Consider the following 18,782-nt stretch of genomic DNA (forward strand, 5'->3'; position numbering starts at 1 on the left):
GGAAGAAAAAAAAAAAAAAAAAGCATCTTTAGGACTTGACCAAGCTCAGCCATTTGTCTATTTGAGGACGGAACAACTGATGCCCTGTAAGTGCGGCTGGCTTCTCGTGAAGCCCAGGACACCTCGATCATGTGAGATGTCTGCAGCGCAGAGCCTGCGACGTGGTCAGACAACCCACGCTGGCCACGGCAGCTGCAGTTTGGACACACAGATGGCGTGGCCCCGGTGTGTGAAGAAAGATGACTTTTCCCCAGTCGTCCTTCTGAGCGTAATTCCTCTTAAGGCAGAAGGCCTTGCCGCAGCTGGTTACGGCATCGCTGTGCAACGAGCGTGAGTCACGGCCGTAACCGGCTGAGTTACGACTCCTCGCTCGCCGAGCTGAAAACAGAGGCAGGCAGCTTAAGCAAACGGAAGGGCCTAAGCATGTGAAAAATGTTCCCTTTTCAAAACTGCCGTTTTAGCCAATAGAAAATCTTTGTATTTGGGCTGCGAGTCCATGCCAAGTCTCTGTCTGAGGCTCAGTTCAAACACCCAGGCTGTATAATCCCTTCCAGTCTGGGCTCATAATGGAAACGCCAACAGACCGTTAAGCACAGCGGTATTGCCAGGTTCTACTATAATTAAACACACACAGGAAAAGGTATAAATAACCAGGTTAAATTAAGGCGGGGGGGGGGGGGGGGGGCTGTGATTGAAGGGATCTCCGGGAAAGCCTGCAGCCTGGTTGTGCCTGACTGGTTCAGGGGTGGTCGACAGGGGGGCCTGGGTGTTTGCGCCAGGTGAGCCCCCTCTCCAGCAGATGCTGGGTCTTACAGCGAAGTCAACCGGCCACGATCACCTGCAGGGCGTGATGTTCCAGCCCTCGGGTCTGCACCCCCGCGCTTGAGGTGGAGCTCCCTCCTGCGAGGCAAGCTACACCTCGACTTACGGCGAGCCAGAGGAGGGGGAAAACGGGAGCCTTGCTGCCTTCTGGGCCACACTCAGCCTTGCTGGGTTTATTTGCACCACGTTCGTTGTTCGCCACCTTTGTCCTCATTTCCACAACACCCCGATGAGGTGGTCCAAGGAAACGATGGTGCAGAAGCCATAAAGAAGTTCAAAATACAGAAGCCGTAGAGAGAAGAAGTTCAAAATACAGCAAAGAACGAGCGGCAGGGGAGGCAGAGGCTTCTTTCAGGGATGTTGGTCCCTGGGGACCCCTTCACCCACAGCCTCGGGGTCCTCTGAGGGGAGCACCTCTCTGCACCGTGCAAAACGGCCAGCGGAGACGCGGCGGGTCCCGCTCTCTCCTCTCTGCAGCTTGTTGCTCCTTCCACGTCCCGGCTGTCTGACAAGAAACCCTCTTGCCTGGCGATGCTGGGGAAAGGTGGGACACCCCCAGACAGGGCACCGGCATGGCTGGACCGACAAACAAAGCCAGGAAAAAAACCAGATTCACAAGCGAAAGGTGCCCACGGCGGCCTCCTTCCTCTGGGTGCAAGGAGTAACACCACGGGAAAGCTGCAGGGCTCTCGGGGAAGGCAGCGCTCTCCCTGCAGGATGCACCAAGGCCACCGCACAGCCCCAGGCTCTCTCGGGACAGAGGTGCTGGCTCCCGAGCTCTGCAGCGGGATGAGCTGCACACACACACACAGCCCTCCTGGTTTTCCTTTTGTGACTCCCAGCTCAGTTCGACTGACTTTTCTGGGCCAGCTCTTCTAAATTTGTACAAGTATCCAGGGAGCTTTAGTCAATAACACAGTAAATATTTGTTTTCAATCTTTGTCTTTCAAAAAAGACAACGAGGCAGCGGCCACGCAGCCACGCACGAGGACACAGCCACACGTACAACCTCAGGCGACGGCACAGCGCACCCCACCGCGGAAAACTGATGTTCGCTTTTCTATCTGGAGAAATAACTCCCAAGGGATTCATGTGAAAAAAAGACACACAACCCCCCCCCCCCACCAAAACCAGATACACGCGTGCTCCAGCACATACGTATGTTTGTGTGTGCTCATGTATTTTTCTGACCGCAGCCATCAAGCATCGAATCTTGCACTTTCCAAAAAAAGAAAAAGCTCATTTCCAGCCTGCAAGGCCGACTCTGACCTCAGCCTGTGCTTCCCCAGCTGAGCTTACAACACTCCCAACCCCCAAAATATGGAGGCAGCTCAGAATGGAAATGTTAAAGAGCCGTAATTCCAGAGGATGTGAATGGCTAATTCTGTACATTCAAATGAAACAGAGGGGAAATATACTGAATGGAGCCCATGTATAAGATCATATGAAATGTAAAAAGACTTGTTGTTCGGCGTACACACTGCCTCTTCAATCTAGTTCTGTTTAAATGCCCATTCTTTTCGTTTGGCATCTCCTTGTCCCTCGATGGCGGAATCAAAAGAGGAACGAAATAATGACACAAAGATTTTAAAAAACTCAGCCCCAGCTGCAGCAGGGAGAAGCCTGAAGCGAAACGTGAGAGCGTACAGCTCTTTGTTAAGGTTTCCTTGGCTATAGAATATGGTATATGAAACGCCTGGCGGATCCCGTTTGGTCCTATGGAGGGAGAGCTCTTAAGGTGGCTCCCTTGGGTTTGGGGAGGGCTGCGGGAAGGCTGCCCCACATTTCCAGGCAGCAAGCGTCCCACCTGCGGAGACCCCAGGGCCCGGCCGCTTCCCCCTCCAAACGCCCCGGGGGCCCAGGGCACTCTCTCCCCAGACTGTGGGTGGTCCAGCCTTTTTTTTTTTTCTTTTTTTTTTTTTTCATCTTTTTTTCTTCATTGTAGCTGCCGCTTTACATCAGGAAACCAAACTCGGTGCGTCTTGTCGGGAGATGGTTCCAATCGATATAGGTTTCCAGGACATAAACGTTTCTTTCCGTGCCTCTGAGGTATTTTGGGCATGCCCCTCCCCAGCCAGCACACAAGCAGCTACCAGGCGTTGGTGCCGGCAGAGCGCAGCCCGTGATCCCTGGCCACGGCCCTGTCTAAGCTCTGCATTGGGAAGCTGGTGGAAGAGTCGATGCCCTGAGGACCGCGGGGACGTCGGCGTCAGCAGCCCAGCAGAGCCGAGGCAAGGCTGCCGGTCACCTCCTGATCTCCAGCGCCCACGCCCGCGGGAAAGTTCGGCAGGTCCTTGCCCCAGATGCCTCCACGGCAACCTCCTTGCAAGGGGTAATGCCTTTGGGGAGGGGGCATCACCCAGAGCATCCACTTCTGGGAAGGAAAACCATTGTTTGCTCAGCTCGCTGGCTACGAGGAGCAACGGGGGGAGAGAAGGCGCAGCGCAAGAGGAGGCTCATGAGGACAGGGCCGGCTCTCCCCGCCGCCACCCAGCCACTTGGCCAGCGACAAGCAACACCGAAAGACATCTAGTAAGCGCCGCGGTGACCAGCTCCCCGCAGCTGCGCCGCTCTGAGCCGCATCGCTTAATCTAAACAAATGTTCTGTGAACATCAACATCATTCGTTTGCTGCGGGCTGCACAGTTGGCCTCTCGGAGGCTCTTCCTGCCCGATTCCTGGATGACCTCTGCCTGCGCCCGGCGTGTCTCCCCCAGGACCCCCCCACCTTCGCTGTCACCAAGGTGGCTCTCAGCGTGGCCACTCACGGACCGCAGCCCTCGGGACATGCTGGGAGTGGGCTCTTTTCGGGGGCTCCCTGTTGGAAAATCCTGGGATGTCCTGAGCAAGCATCAGCACTGGCCGACGTGTGCTACCTGGAGAGGTACTAACATTATTCATTGGCACTGACGGATTCTCTGCGTTGTGTGTCTCACCCGGGACAGGCTCAGGCTGTGGAGTCCTTGTACGTGGTGCCCACCCCACCCCACAGCTGCTGGGCACCCACCGGAGGGCCAGCACAAGCGGAGTGCCACGTCTGGCCAGGCGGCAGGATGCTTCCCGGCTGCAAGGTCTGCTCTGCTCAGCTCTTCACCTGCCAGGAGGGGCCTTTCAAACCACTAGGGAGACATTTCCAAACACGTCAGGTCACCCCAGCGCCCTCGGCGATCTTGGCTAAATCCCAGAGAGGAAGGGTGCCACAACCACCGGTCCGTCCTGCCAGGGCTGCGCCCCAGCCACGTGTGCTGCCATCAGGAGACTTGTCACCCGCCTGTCCCCAGGGCCGGTGAGGAGGAACACGTTCCTCCACGGCCACTGAAGCCACCTCATGATGCTCACACGCGTGGCTGCCAGGAGGCTGGCGTGGTGCAGGGGAGGACAGCCAGGGTGGCCATGTGATCCCCTCGCTGCTATTTCTGGTCCCCAGGGCAGCTGGAGGACTGTCACACAGAGTGACAATCACCCGGCTGCAGCTTACAAGCCAGGTTAGTCCAGCTGTGGTGACAGCAAATTCCTAATTAGTTCATTGCATCAGACCGGCCAAACGCTCGCAGTCATTACCCAAGGACGGCGTACGTGCCAGGCAGGGTGTGCTCCCCTGATCCCTGCTTCCCAAAACCAGGAAGAGCCAGACTAGCTCGCCCTGGACACGCTGTGTGCCGTGCCCCGGGAGGCCAACCAACTCCAGCACCCGCAAACCCCACGGGGAAAAACCAGCGAGACGAAGCGCCAGGCACACGAGCGTGACTGTCCCACGTGGTGAGGTCTCCTCCTGCCCCGCGCACGGGTGCGGGGTGGGTCTCTCCCACCCACGGCCACAGGGACGAGGGCACAGGGTGGTGGGGCGCACACGGGCGCCTCTACCCTGCCCCCCTTCACCCGGGGCTGTAGGCAGGCGTGACCCCCTCCTTCCCGACCGCTGCCTGAGGATGGAGAGCCAGAGGCGCATTCGGAAGCCCCTCGACACGGCGGTAGCAGGGCGAGCTCCCCGCACGCTCGCCAGCAGCTTTGCAGAGAGGTGGGGTCCCCACAAGCTCGGGGGGGACACTGCGTGAGTGCCGGCTGGCAGGCCAGAGCCCTGCCACACACCCGCTCCCGGCAGCACCGGCGCACGGCAGCACCGCTGCCTCGGAGGTAGCAAGTTTGGCAGGGAACTATGTACCTTGGAGCTGCTTTCCCCCCGTGGCGGTAGCTGGAGGTGGTTCTGAATACTTAGCTGCTTTAATATGCAAACAAAACTCCCTGGATGCTTGGATCTTCCAAGGAAAGGTCCATCCGAGTGCTTGGCAAACACGCAGGGTGCAGGGGGAGCTGCGGCGGCCAAGCAGCCGTAGCCAACGCTGGGCACAGGGCGGAGGTGAGAAGCTGCCGGGGCTGGGCTCTGCTTCGTGCTCGCTCTGAAGTCGAGCTGCTCTCCTTTGCTCCAGCCAGGGTCACACAGGGCGGCAAGGGGTGCCCCAAACCTCCCTGGGCTTCAGCCCCATCAAAGCCTGGGCTGCTGGTGGCTCTGAGGTGCTGCAAGGTGCTGGGCCAGGCAGGGACCTCCTGCTGACCATGAGGTGGAAGCAGCCACGCGGCTGCAGGCTCTGTTGCCCTCCTCCTGCACCATCTCCCAGCCCGGGGGGCACCTCAGAGTGCCCCTCTCGTGTACCCTCTGGACAAAGGATCCCGCAGGATCCAGGATGCTGCTGAAGACCTTTAGGGTGGCAGGCAGTAACCACCTCCCAGCACACAGCAATCCTACCTAAGTGGTTTTGGACAAGGGGTGATGAAAATCCCCGCATCCCGCTGAAACCACTGTGGGATTTAGGTCAGGCAGGTGGGATGACCCAGGCTGGAACAGGACCCCGTGAGCAGGAACCAGTGCCCAAACGGTGCCAAAGGCACCACCAGATCTGCAGGATACCCCCGCTGAGGCGCAGCCAGCCACGCTGGGGGGACCAGTACCGCAGCACCAGCCTTGTCCCTCCCACAAGTAACGTGGGCACTGCTGAGAAACAGGGTCCAGCCGCACCGCAAGCGCCACGCTGGGGCTTTCTGCAGGGTCCTTGGCCCACCCCACAGGACAGCTCTGCTCCTGTGGCACAAAGGGAGGTGCCCCCAGCAGGAACCGGATCGAGGTGCTGTTTGGAAAAGCAATTTTAGCTGCTCTAATATGCAAACAAAACTCCCTGGATGCTTGGATCCTGGAGAAACGCTGCTCTCGGGGTGTCTCCTCCAAAGCTCCCCCTGAGCATCCCTGCACCTCGAACGCTCCTCAGAAGGAAACTCAAGCCTCACCAGTGCAGGCAGCCAAAGCTGCCTCTGGATGAAATTTTATCCCCCCTGTGGCCAAGCGGACGGGAAAGCAGTGGTTCCTCCAGCCTGCTGCCTTCCTGGAACAGCCAGGGCTGCCTGGGCTGCACCGCAGGCACGACCCCCACCCGCCCGGAGGGTTCGAGGGAAGGATTTGGGGCCGCGCACCGTCACTTCTGCTGCTCAGTCCCCCATCCATCCCACGGCTGCGCCATTGCCTACAGTGGGAAATCCCAGCTGCAGCTGGAAGTGACGGGCACATGCAGTCCCAGGTGATGCCTCAGAGGGCCCAAAAAACCAACCAAAAAAAAAAAAAAAAGGGCTTTTCCTCTCTTTATCTCAAAGCACCAAGCACCAGCAAATGGCAGGGAGTGACTCAGCTTCTCCCGGCTTTCCCCACCGAAGGGGACCTCTGCTTGAAACCAGGATGGGGGGCTGCGAACACCCCCCGCCCGCCCCCCGGCGCTCAAAGAAGCCGCACGGGGAGGGGGATGCCCCAGCATAGAAAACGCGCGGTGGGGAGAAGGGGCTTTGCTGCCAGCAACCCGCAGCTGTGCCCCCCTCCCCAAAGCCCAGCCTGCTCCCAGACACACACACCCCCCCCTCCCAAAGCTCTCCCAAGGGGGTGCGTGGAGAGCATCCCGGCGGGCACGGGGATGCACGCCCGGTGGGAAAACCTCTCGGGTCCGGCGAGCCCGAAGCCAGGCTGTACCCGGGGGTGGGGGGGGGTAGGTTTGGGATGGTGGCCTGGCCACCTTAAAGCCGGTGCCTGCGGGCTCGCCTCCCTCCCCGCCGCCCCGCTCCGCTCCTCCTCGCCGCTCCCGGCTGGGAAGCAGCTGACTCGGGGCGGCTGCCAGCGCTGCCGGCTGCTGGATCCGGCCGCGGCAACGTGCGGCCCGGCATGTCAGCCCGGGCAAGCCTATGCTAATGGCTGGGGGAGGGCTCCCGGAGCAGGGGAGAAGGGAGGGGGAGGCCGGAGCCCAGCCAGAAAATCCCCCCCACCCCCCCCCCTCCCCACCCCCCACCCCTTCCCCAGCCCGCCCCTTCTCCATCACCACCACCTCCCCGCATCCATCTGCCTCCCCCCCCCCCTCCTCCTCCTCCTCCTCCTCCTCCTCCTCCATTCATAAAATCCGGGCGGCACTGCCATCTACCGTAGCGTGCGATGCTGCTCGGCCCACGGGCGGGCCCCCCCCCCCCCCCCCCCCCCCCCCCCAAGCCCACCGACACCCCCTGGTCCCTGCCCGTGGGGTCGTGGCCCGCCCGCATCCCAGTAGCGTTCCCACCGCTTGTGGAGAAGCGACCCCCCATCCTGGCCCTGAATGCCAAGCCGGGGGGGGGCTCCCCGTCCAGCCCCTCACCCCAGCCTCAGGCCTGCCCACGGCTTAGGGGGGGGGTCTCCTCGGCTCTGCCAGCCCCACCGCTAGAAATCAGGAGGCGGCAGGGACAGCCCGTCCCCTGCTGTCTGGTGTACCCACCCTTAGGAAAACCCTCAGCTCGTGTTTTCAAGCCCCTCCTGAAAGCCACGAAGTCCTCTCTCGGCAAGGGGAGACAGAGGAGATAAAGCCCCAGCTTCTCCTGTCACAAGCCGTGGGCCTGGGGCTTTACCAAAAAAAAGATGAAAGTAGCACACGCCTGCCAGCAGAAGGGTGACTTCGCCGTCAGGCATAGTCCCTGCTCGGGAAGAAACCCTCCCAAGGCCAAGCAGCCCCCTCCAGGAGGCGGCACTAAGGGGCAGCCCCTTGCCCTCCTCAATCCCTTCCCTGCTCCCCACTGGGGAGGACCTGGGCTCCCACCACCCTCTGCTTACAGCGTTCTGTTCTGCCTCCTCCACGTGCAGCAGAGCCATCCCTGGTTGGGGCTTATTCCACACCCCTTACTACCACCCACAGGAATAAAGTCTTGCCCCCAGCTGCCCACATCAGAGGACCCTCCCCAATCCCCCAATCTCCCAAGCACTGCCTTTCCTTCCTTCCATCCCTCCTTCCTTCCCTCTTTCCTTCCTCCCCTCCCTCCCTCCTTCCTTCCTTCCCTCCTTCCTTCCCTCCTTCCTTCCTTCCTTCCCTCCCTCCTTCCCTCCTTCCTTCCTTCCCTCCTTCCCTGCCTCCTCCTCCTCACCCAGGAGGCTTATCCCCAAGCCCAAAGATCACAACCCCACACCCCAGCGGGAAGCAAGCAGCCCCACGGGGTGGCCGGGGCCAGACCTTGGGGCTCACAGGTGGGCGACCAGGAGCACCGGGTTCCCTGGCCGAGTCTCTGCCCTGGCAGCACCTCCGCTCGCACCAGCCTCCCTCTTTGTTCGCTGGAGCTTCCCCATCCAGGACTAAAGCCCAGGGGGGGTGGCGTGGGAGAAGGGGAAGGGGGTGAATTTGGACCAGCCCAACAGAACAACCTGCAGGTGGGTCAGCGTGTGCGAGGTGGGAGACCTGGAGAGCTCCCTGAATGGGGAGCACTGTCTGAGCATCTCTGTAGGGAAAAGAGAGAGGGAGGGAGGGAGAGAGGGGGAAAAAAACCCTTGCGAGTGCAGCGTTTGCAAAATGAGCTGGCGGTAAATAGCTGGAGGACAGACAGCGTCTCTGTACGTGAGGCGCAGCACGGAGAGCTGCACCTGAGCAAGGCTGGGCCGCTGCTCGCTCCGGCATCCCACGTCACCGACTGATGCATCCTCCCCAGCCTGCCCCTCTCTCCCTGCACCGGCTCCCCCGCCTCCGCCGATGAAAATACAGGGAGGGGGGGGGGGAAAATGGGTTCCCCTGCAAAGCAGAGAGCTGGGAGAGGCACGACTAAACTTGAGTCAACGACCAGCTCATGCCCGCCCTGGTGCTGGGGGACGTTCAGCGGCACGAATCTCCCGATCCCCTTTTCCTGCTGGGGACCCCCCTTGAGCTCAGCCTCTCCCCACGCCCCTGCTCAGGCGCTTTCTTCCCCGAGCGACGGCGCAAGCCGCGCCGCCAACGCTCCCCGCTCGCGAGCGTCGCTCTCGCTGCCCAAATCCCTTTGTTCCCTACGCAGGGCAGCTTTCCTCAGCGAGAGGCCCAGCATCATAACTCATCTTTGCCCAGGGTGCTCGGGGCAAGGGACCACCTCCCCTCCTCCTCTCCCTCCTCCCCGCTGTGAAAGACCAGCCGAAAATTCACACAAGCACCTGGAAAACGCGTCTCTTTTCCTACGTGCGTCGGGAGAAGGAGCAGAAGCCACCCTTCCCCTATGGAAAGGCGCACCCAGGGGTATCGGTGATGGCAAACCCGGGCGATTATTTGCCATTTCCCAAGGCTTCCTCCCTCCCCAGGCCCACTGGGATTGCTGGTCCCGCATCCCCGGGAAGGCCGGTACCCGCCTGACACCGTGTGGCCGCCGACCCGCCTTGCAGGGGATGCGGGGAGGATGCCGGAGCCAGCCCGGGGCCGGGGACCGGGAGGAAGGCAAGGCTGCGTGGGGGGAGTGGGCACCCGGGGTCTCGGCCAGAGCGCCTCTGAGCAGAGCAGAGCTACCAGGGGTGGGGAGAGAAACCGCAGACCCAGCGCCTGCCTGACTCCTGCACTCCGCCACCCTGGGATAAAACGCTACGGATACAGATGTTATACCTATTCTATAGATACAATAAAGCAGCACACACGTGTCCCAGCGGTTTCCGTGGGTGCCCGTGGATTCAGCCCGGCGTGTCCAGGAGGAAAAGAACTCCAACTGACTGCTAGCCGATGCCACAGACTCACACAAGCGCACAAGGCGTCTGTGGGCAGCGCGTGGGCAGCGGGAGCCGCGGTGATGATGCCCCCGCAGATGAGAGGCCCCTCAGAACGTCCGCATGGGTTTCGAGCCCCTCCGAGAGCCCTCCGCATTGCACGGCAGGGCCTTTCTCCTGCCTTTCCGCCGCTTTTCTCGTCTTCTGCCAGGAGGCTCAGTTTCGGCTTCCCGAAGCACAAAAGTTGGGGTCTCCGCAGGGGCTGTGCGGGAGCACAAGCGAGCCAGCTGCACCCCACCAACCCCACGGGGGTGCCTGCTCGCTGCGCCCACCCGTGAAGGTGTGAGAGTAGCCCTGTGGGGTGCGTGTCCAACGCACGCCATGGTGCCGGTGCCTGTGCCAAGCGTCACACACGCTCTTGCTGGGGTCCAAACGCCCCAGCCACCCCCACTGGCCCTGCGGCACCTCTGAGGCACCACCAGCAGCTCTGACCCTGCAGGACCCCAGCCCAGGAAAGCTCCAGCAGCAGCTGGGGACAGGGCTGGCGCACCCCCTTCCTGGGGAAGCAGGAGGCATGGCTCCATCCAGCGTCCCAAGGGAGTTACTGACACTCAGCATCCCCTCCTGCAGGGACAGCTGAGGTCCGTCCTCATCCCTGGAAAAGCTGCCAGGCTGCTGGGGGGCTGGGGGAAGGCGGGGATGTTTGCCGAGGGGGCTTTGGGAGCCAAGCCACCTCGGAGCAGGCAACCCTTGCTCCAGGTGCTCACCCAGGTACCTGAGCAAAGCCCTGCCACTGCCCTGGAAAAGCTCGCCTGCATTTAGGAGGGGATCCTTTGCACACCATAACCGAACTGCCTCCCTCCTCCATGTCACAAACCCCGATGGATGTCCCACCCCTACTCCTTGGGGAGACACCTCCAAACCCCACTGAGCATCTGATGACAGTCCTGCGGGTCCATCAGCCACGCCTGGGGAGCTGGGAACCCCTAACCCTGCCTGCATTCACAGCCTCCCCCCCGGGGCATCCTCAGCTCTGCCCACCTCTGCAGGGAGAGGGACCCCTTCTCCTTCCCAGCCTTTGTCCCGAGTGGGCAGACAAACCTCCCCGTTTCTCAGCGCCTGGGGCAGAGCTCGCCCTCGCTGTAGAGCCTTTTGGCAGAGGGATGGGGCAGCCACCAGCTGCCTTCTCAGCTCTGACTTTAGTTCCTCCGAACTGGCTGTGGTTCAGAGATTTCGACGAGATATTCTGCCCCAGCCACGTCCCTCTAACCTGAGCCCAGCGGGGAGAACTGGAGCCATTCAGCCGGCGCATCGCAGGGGAACCGTTTTAATTAAAAGTGATGCTCTGGTCAGCGGGGGCACAGGCTTCTTTGGGGATCTGGGGAGGAGGAGGGAGCTGGTGGAGTGACGCCGGGGGGGAAGACGTGCCCGCTCAGGGTTAGCTCTGGACCCACCAGCTTTGCAAGGGAAGCGGGAAGCGGTGCTGGTGCTCGCTTCCCAGTGGCCTCACCGTGGGTCTGGTGCTCCTGGCAATGCTTCCAGTGCCCTGAAAGCCCAGTGCAAACTGGGGGACTCCCTCCCCCAAATTCATTCGCTGTTCCCCAATGCCAGCCTCCGTCCCAGCAGAGAAGGAGGATGTCTGTGTGCTGCTTAGGGATGTTTGCTGGTACGGGGGCCTCGTGCTGGCTCCCTGTCTCTGCCAGAAAAGAAAGCTAAAAGCTCAGAAGGGGCCTGCACCAGGGAGCGTGGTGGGGAGCCACCACAGCCACAGCCACCTCCAGGAGGTGGGAACGACAGTGAGGTTTGATGTCCTTGCTGGTGAGCCGCAAAGCCCCCCTGTGCTCTCAGCTTGGGTGGCAGAGGGGAGCCCCCCTCTCTGCCAGGGCTGAGCTAAGAAGACCAGAAATGAGTTGCGAGGGGGGGTACGGTTTGAGGAGGAATTAGGCAAGGGGACTTGTCCTCATGTAGAAGTGCAGGATGCCCAGGGAGGCTCAAAAGAGGGCCAAGCCCTCACGCCCACCCTAAAGAGCCGCTCTCAGGCTGGCCCTCAGCTAGAGCCTAGTCCATCCTAGGTAGCTGTGATCCTCCTGCCTTCACCCCGGGATGCTCTGGCAAAACGCTCCCAGACACCAAACCACACGGCTGTGAAATCACCAGGAACGTGTCCTCCCTCCAGGCCCCCTCCAGGCCCGTTTTCTGCTCCCCAGGACAGTTGTGGAAAGCAACATCTGGGCCCTCCGTACCTGCCGTAGCCTGGCAGGAGTCAGGGGTGGAGCAGCCTCCAGCCCGGCACAGAGGCAGGTGCCGTGACGGCGAGTGGCACCGCGCTCCTGCCCCAGCGGGGATGTGTCCTGCCACCTTTCCTCAGCAACGCCTGCAGCGAGGAAAGGGTGGAGAGCGACTACGTGATGCTTCGCAGGGAGAACTGATCTTATTAATAAAAGCCGCTTCTTCCCAAGGCCTTGATAATCTCCCCTGCTGCAGATTATTTACAGCTGTGGAATTTAATACTCCAATGAACAAAGCTCCCCGGAGCAGAGAGGGAGCAAGCAGGCTGTTAACCCTTCTGCACGGCACCGGGGGCTTTCGGCGCAGGTTTGATGTCTCAGCGCGGCGGAGCCATAGGCTGCCACAGCCCCACCAGATCTCAGCCCCCAAGCCAGGCTGGTACTGGGGAGATACTCAACCCAAAGCCCATCCAAACACCCAGATGGGGAGAACACCTCGTGGTTAAAAAGACAGGCCAGGGAGCAGCGCTCAGAGCCTGGGCAGGGCTGGGGGCTGTGTTGTCAGTGAGGTGGTGCTGCATCACGCCGCTGGGTAAGCCCTTGACCTTACAGATACCCGGCCAACAAACTCAGCCCCCAGACTGAGAAGATCGCTGGCCCCAGTTACCCACCCCACCTGCTCGGTGTCAGGCACGTGTGAAACGGAGTCAGCTAACCCTCGGGAAGCCTTGCTCCAGGGCTGCACCACTGGCAGTGCCGTGAAACCAGCACAGCACTCCCGCTGCCCGCCCTGGGACCAGAAATCCCATGGTTATATGGGCTATATGCTTCAACACGCTCTGCAAGGCACCCCCTTCCCCGGCTTGTCTTGAAACTCAGCCCATCTCAGGATGAGGGGGCAGGACCCATCAGACTTGGCTTATTTGACGGAAAGGTCCCTTAGATACAGCTGATTTGGGGGGAGAGAGAACGGGGTGGGCTTGAGGCACCGCCTGGTGAAAGCAGGGGTGAGGAGGGTGTCGAGGAAGAACCAGTTAACCGTATGGGCTGGTTGTCCCCCCAGCACCCGAGCCTGGCTTGAGGGTGTTCGCTGCTGAGTGGCATGGGCACAGGAGAGCAACCAGAGGAAGGGGTGGGCAAAGGGATGGAGAAGGAAAAGTAAACACCAGGCCACACTCACATGCTAAAATCCACTAACCACCCCATGGCAAAGGGACAGGCTGTGGAGCTGTGCGTGCAGCCCGGTTTTATCCTCCACCACCTCATAGCACGCCTGTACTTCAGACATTCCCCAAGGACCACACAAATCCTCGGTCCAGTTCCGCACAGCACGGTTTAAAGTGCCACAGCAGCATCCCTACCGTGAACGACGCAACTGTAATCCCCCCCAAATGAGAAACAGCCCCTATGCACCCCACACAGCCCCCGTAGAAACCCAGAACTAGGGCAGAACGGAGGGGGGGGGGGGGTCTGCTAGGCTCTCAGTCAGGAAAAGCCTGGCTCCTGAAGCGCCGGGAACGCAGCCCTCAAGCACCAGCTCACAAGTCTCTCGGGATGGCACCCCCTTTCCAAGCAGCCCCCGGCCCTTGCACAGCACCCCAGCAGCCTCCCCCTGCCCTAAAACCACGGGATGTGCCTCCCAGGTCAGGCAGCCCCTTTGCTCGTGGCTTGCAACCCCCCTCCCTACAGCCCCTCTCCCACCCGCACGGTGCCATCCGGCAAGGATCTCTCAGGGCTCCTTCCCATCCTTCAGCCACCCCACGTAGGACGAGCTGGAGGTTGTAGAAGGGAGCTCAGCCCAGCCTCAGGTGGCCCAAAATTTGCACGGGGGAGCCCATGAACTGCATTTCCCCATTCTTAGAGGCCTTCAGGTTCGCTCGACGTTCTGCAGAACCACCAGACACCACCTCCCAGCCACCGTTCTGCGCTGGCAGAGCCTTCTGCTTTTGGCCAGCAAGCAACACAGGCTGCTGGGAGCATGTTGAGTGGAGGCACCAGCAGTGACGGGAGCCCAGGGAGCAGGGGAAGGATGGATCCTGCCCCACAGAGCCCCGACGGGAGTTTGGAGACCCTTTCTTGCAGGCAGGAGGCCGGCCTGGCTTCCTTCGTCAGTGCCTGAGCTGCCAAGCCTCCAGGAGGGAACGGCCTCCACGGGTCTAGGCTTGATGCCCCGGAGGTCCCTGTGTCCTCAGGTCACCCCACTGCAGGTGAGGCCTCCCGGGAACCATCCCTCCTCCACAAGGCAGAGCCAAGGCACATCAAGGGCAAAGCAGCAGTCTTGTGAAGCCAGTTAAACCAGACACTGACTGCTGTTAGCATCACGAAACGCAGATTCAAGGCTTCCTAGAGATGTCTAGGACCTCCTGGAGGGCGGCCAAGGGCTGAGCACCAATCTCAGGAAACAAGGGCAAAGATAACATCTACCATCCCACCACCTCCTCTCCCCAGTTTATCCACCCCTCCCAGCAACGTGTTTTGTGCCATCAGCGAACCGAAGCCGTTTCCCACCACTCTCCAGGCGCACACACAGGGGATCTTGGGGGATCTTGGGCCTTGGTTTGGAGAAGAACATAGACAGTTAGCAGCAAAGCTCAGGGTGGCTGGGCAGCACACAACCACTTTCTCTGCTCCAGGCATGCACGAGTACAAAAGCCCAAAAGCTCATCACGCAGAAGTAATAGCCCCTCTTGCACTGGAGACGGGTACCACCTTCCCAGACAGCTCGGACCAGACCATGAGGCAAAGCATGCAAGTCAGGACAAAACAGCACCCGGAGGGCCCCAGGCTGGGGTCCCTAGGGGTGGCCTGAAGCATGGGGATAAGAAAGGAACTCCGGCCTGTTCAGCTTTTGCCATGGGAAACCACATCGGGATGCCACAGTCACAAGGAGGAGGTTTATTTCAGAGTCTGGGCCACACGGCCACGGTTATGAGCTCCGTGATGGCCCTCATCGGACAGGGGTGGAGGTGACGGGGTGGCGTTGCCATACCTGGGAGGTTTCAGCCCTCGAGCGCTGAAGGTCAGCCACCATCCACACTCCTACCGGAGAGTCAGAGCAGCAGTCAGGAGGCCCACCAAAGCATTGCCCTTGGTTTGGGTATGAGGACAGCCTCACCGGGGGGCGGGGGGGGCTGCTATAGAACGGGTAGGAGACAAGAATTTCCTTGGGGTGGCCCAGCCCTGGCTCATTCCTTTTCCTGCCCTGCCCTGTCCTGGCAGATCCTGGCAGAAGGAGCAGCTGGTGGGCTCTGAATTCAGCTTCCCCTCCTCTCCCCACATGCCCCAGGCAGCCCGGTGCACAGCTGCTGTAGGTCACAACTGGAAGCACCCCAGTAGCCGGGACAAGATGCCCACCGAGCCCTTGCCAGCGATGCAGTCCTTCAGCAGGCTGGGACGCCGGCAGAGCTCACCCCGCCACGCCTCCAGGCAAGCAGAGGGCTAGCCTCACCGTACAGGAGCCACGGGACCACCACATCCCGGCCTTGGCCCCGGAGAACCCTCGCCAGTGCCCCTCCTCACTCCACACCCACGTGCTGCGAGGCCGTCACCATGAAGGGCAGCTCATAGAGAGCAACAAAGGCCTGGGGTACGATCCTAGACCAAAGGACCTTGGGGTTGCTTCACAGGCTCTGCCTCGGTCCATGTTGCATCTTGGGGCTCGTGTGTTTATTTTTAAAGAACCACCTCAGGTTCACAGAGTTTACAGCCTTTTTCGAAGCAAGCTCCTATTTCAGATGCCCAAGTGACAGCCTGTCCTTGGCGTTTACGCCACAGAAACTGGGCACATCACTTCCCAACCTTTTTTTTTTGGGGGGGGGGGGGGGGGGTGCGTGTGTGCTATTCACACCGAGCACACTCACTGTAGCTGCCCTGGAGGTGAGCATCCAAGTTCATTTGGAGCTCTATTAAGCAGTGAAGCTTGCTGGCGCCCCGGAGCAATGAATTCCGTGGGCAACTTGCGCTTTGGGGTGAAAGGAAAAAAATGAAAAAATGCTAATTTTATGTCCTCCGCCAGCCTGTTTGATTGAACACCGCCTCTACTGGGATCTCGGAGAGGGTGAATGGATGTGCCTGGTGTGCTTTCTCTGCAGCCTTCATTTTGTCCCTCTGTCATGAGCCCTCATTAATCTTCATTCTCTCCAGGCTAGACACTCCTGAGCTTTCCAATTCTATTTTCTTGTTAGAGGGTGTATCTGTGACAGGGCTAGGAAAATTCCCATCCTCTACCCCTGGCTGGCATGCACTAGCTCGCTTGAGGCTCCACCACCGATTTACACAACAGCATCATTCACCTCCCCATTTCTTACGCTGGAGAACGGGAGAAACTACCCAGAAAATGACTGGGCGAGGCTGGAGTTAGCGCTAACTCGCCCAGTTGAGTGGCCACACAACTTCGACCTCGGGGCTCTACCCTGGCAGCGGTGCCAGCCCCAGCCTCTGCCCCTCACTCCCAGCTCTTCACCCCTTCCAGCCCCTCGGGGTTTCCCAGTACAAGCATCCAGCCCCTGCCAGTCGCCCTGATGGACACTCTCCCCCTGCCCTTGAACCGCAGGATATCAACAAGTGAGGCCCCGGGTCCAGCTGCCTCCCGGTCCTCCTTGCTCTCCGTGGGTCATGCGGATCCTCCACAGCACAGCCACGTCCAGAAGAGAAGCAGAGGGCTAAAAACACCGACAGCCCTCCCTGGTCCCGTAGGAAGGGCTCCACGGGGTGCTCCCGCTGCCTCTCTGCACGGCGCCGGCTGGAAAATGCTGCTCAGCCCGCAAACCCCGCTCGCTGTCAGAGGCTGGGGAAACCTGGGGAAGGGGATTTGGCATCTGCCTCTAGGCAAAAGGCCCCGGCGGGGTGTTTCAATGCATTTGGAGGGGTTGTTTTGCAACAGGAGAGCGGCCCAGCTCCAGGCTTCCCCAGAGAGGCAGGCTGCGCCTCCCCGCTGCCCACGCCTGCCCCCCTGCTTTGCAGCCCCCCGCTGTCCATGACCCAGCATCCCGCCACCGGGCAGGACATCGTGACCCTCCTCTCCGCACCACCAGCAGCTCCCAGTCCTGGGAGAGTCACGGCGCTGCTCCCAGACCCACCTTGCCGTTGGTTTTCCTAGCCCAGCTTGCCCTCACCAAAACGGGACGGGGGTTAGATGTGACCCTGCCGCCCCCCGGTCACTCAACACCCCTCCGTGGAGACAGGGCTCGGACCCGGTCAGAGCTCCCTGGCTCTCTCACGGATCTTTCCCCAAGGGACCAGGTCAGGCTTGGTTGCCTCAAAGTCTCCATCTTCCTCCTCCTCCTCAGCGGCTGCAGCTCCGCTGCCCTGCTGCGGGGCCGGCGGCTGGGGAACGTGCTGACGGAGGGAGATTTTGGCTCCGGCACGTCAGTCAGGCTTAGGGGCCCCCCGAGCGGGTGTGGGGAGCCATGGGAAGGGGGGGGCAGGCTGCCGGGCACACCATCACGCCCACATTGCCATCTAGCCTCCCGCTCTGGGATGTGCAGCTCGCTCGCCCTCACCCCTGCCAACGCAGCGGCGCTCGCTACGGACCAAAGTCCGGCCTCTGGTTGCATCTCTCCCGCTTCGGCCGGGGTTTCAGCCGTCTCCCCCTCCTCCCAGCCCCCCAAAGGCACTCGCTGCCTCCCCCAGCGCTGGGGTCCAGCCACCCCGCTGGCGCAGGGCCATGAGACAGGGCTGCCTGTCTCCCAGCCTCCGTCTCCAAGCAGATGGAAGACATCAGCTCCCCGCTGCAGCCCTCCGCGATCATCTGTCTCGCCCGCTTCCTTTCGGGGACACCCCTTCTCACGGCCAGCTAATCCCCACTGCTCCAGACCCCCAGCCCTTACCAGAGAGCCCCGTCACATGTCTTTTCTGGGCAAGCATCTCCCACAAAGGCCATCTCTCCCCACCCGTGCAGGATGCCCTAAAAAAAGACCCCTCTCCCCCAGCTCCCATGGAAGAATGTCCGGGCATCAAGTTCCCACCGTTGCCAGAGGAAAAGGCACCCTCTCGGCAGCTTCATCCAACACAAACCCCGTATCCAAACCTCTGGGAATGGACACTAACCCAGGGACCCAGTCTGAGCTGACCAGGGAGGCACATTTATAACGGGGACAGAAGACCCTGGGAGGACTCTGCCTTGGGTTTCCCCTTCCCTCTGCAGTGGGTGGCAGCTCCCCCAGAGGCTGCACAGGACCTGACCGAATTCCTCCCAAGCACCGTCTCATGCTGGGAAACTTTCCCATTTACCATATAAAATCATGTTAATGGCAGAATAATAAATAGGGAGCAGGGGAGAGAATGACCTTCTGGCCGCATCTCAGGTAGGTGGTGGTTTGGTTTTTCCTCCCTCCTCTGAGGGAACCATCCCACCAGCCTGCAGCCACCCTTCAAGAAAAGGACCTGCAAGAATTGCTGCCCACAGAGGAAACCACATCTGACTTCCCACCAGGACGTACGCACGAGGGAAAAAACTCCCATTCGGGGAGAGCTCAGCCTCAGGCAGATCCCAAAGAAGGATGCCTCAAGCCCAGGAAACCCATCAGCCTCTCCCAGGACACCACTGCCTTGCTGCTCAGGAGGCTCTGGCACGTCTGGAGCAGAGCAGGGGCCCGCCTGGAAGTTGAGAACCAGCAGGTATCGCCCCCTGTGCCGAAACAAAAGAGGACCTGGAATACAGGGCCGGCTCGAAGGAAAAGAGAGGGAGCCCGGAGCGCCTGCAGCAGCTCGGGTCACCGGCAAAGCGCCGTCCATCCCCTCCTGCCGGTGCCGGGC

This window comes from Leptosomus discolor, chromosome 2, assembly GCF_034619465.1.
Source record: "Leptosomus discolor isolate bLepDis1 chromosome 2, bLepDis1.hap2, whole genome shotgun sequence".
In the NCBI taxonomy this organism is placed as follows: domain Eukaryota; kingdom Metazoa; phylum Chordata; class Aves; order Leptosomiformes; family Leptosomidae; genus Leptosomus; species Leptosomus discolor.